Source organism: Diachasma alloeum, unplaced genomic scaffold (genome assembly GCF_001412515.2).
Source record: "Diachasma alloeum isolate Michigan unplaced genomic scaffold, Dall2.0 Dall_scaffold_01274, whole genome shotgun sequence".
NCBI classification, from domain to species: domain Eukaryota; kingdom Metazoa; phylum Arthropoda; class Insecta; order Hymenoptera; family Braconidae; genus Diachasma; species Diachasma alloeum.
In genome coordinates this window covers 127,268-128,248 of record NW_021681382.1, presented here as the reverse complement: position 1 = coordinate 128,248, position 981 = coordinate 127,268, and positions in this window count along the sequence as shown.

Sequence of the window (981 nt, the reverse complement as noted above, 5' to 3'; positions counted from 1 at the left end):
GAGAGAGAGAGACAGAGAGAGAGACAGAGCGAGAGAGAGAGGGAGAGAGGGAGGGAGGGAGACAGAGAGAGAGAGAGGGGGAGAGAGGGAGGGAGGGAGACAGAGAGAGAGAGAGAGAGAGAGAGAGAGAGAGAGAGAGAGANGAGAGAGAGAGAGAGAGAGAGAGAGACAGAGAGAGACAGAGAGACCGAGAGAGAGAGAGAGCAATATCGTTGCGCTCTTTTGTCTCGTAGAATGGTGGGGCGGGCACACACACATATACTGCATATCACATGGATGTGCGCCCGCTTAAAAATCACTCCCCATTGGCCCACCCTTCATTGCCAATAACCTTTTAGGGGTGAGTCTGATCAAAAAGTGCAAGAGGACTTTTCTGCTCAGAATCACCCCCTGATCCTAGGGTGTTAAGATGTACATCTACTTCTGAAACACCCTGTATAATCGAACATTACTATAGTAAAAAAAAACAAAATCTGTACAATTATTCAATAGAATCACTGGAAAACTAGAGAGTTTTCCAGCGACAGCGCTGGGATTTTCTATGAATTTTTTGACCTACATGTCAATAATAAATATGTCGAGAAAAAGGAAAAGACTTTTAGATCATCAGATTCTGCATTCATTATACTATTGATTATAATATGTTCGATTTTACATTCCTGACAGTTATTACAAAATGCGAGGAGCTACGGTATTGAGAACCCCTTTCCGGTTGTCGACAAATTTATACTCAGGCCTTACCATACCAACAGTTCCGTACGCTCCATCGTAGTCCATGCGCCACCGCTATGAATTTTGTTGTTGAACACTTTACATTGGCCCTGCTCATCTCCCCTATCAAAGAGGATAGACCTGAGTAGAGGCCCGGATCGGGAGGTTTGACTGACTCCAAAAATTGTAGTTGGTACCCCACGGGAAAGGCGGCGTTCCGGTCGAATTGTCGGTAAATGTGAGTCGGGTGCGTGAGTAACTCGGTAGTAG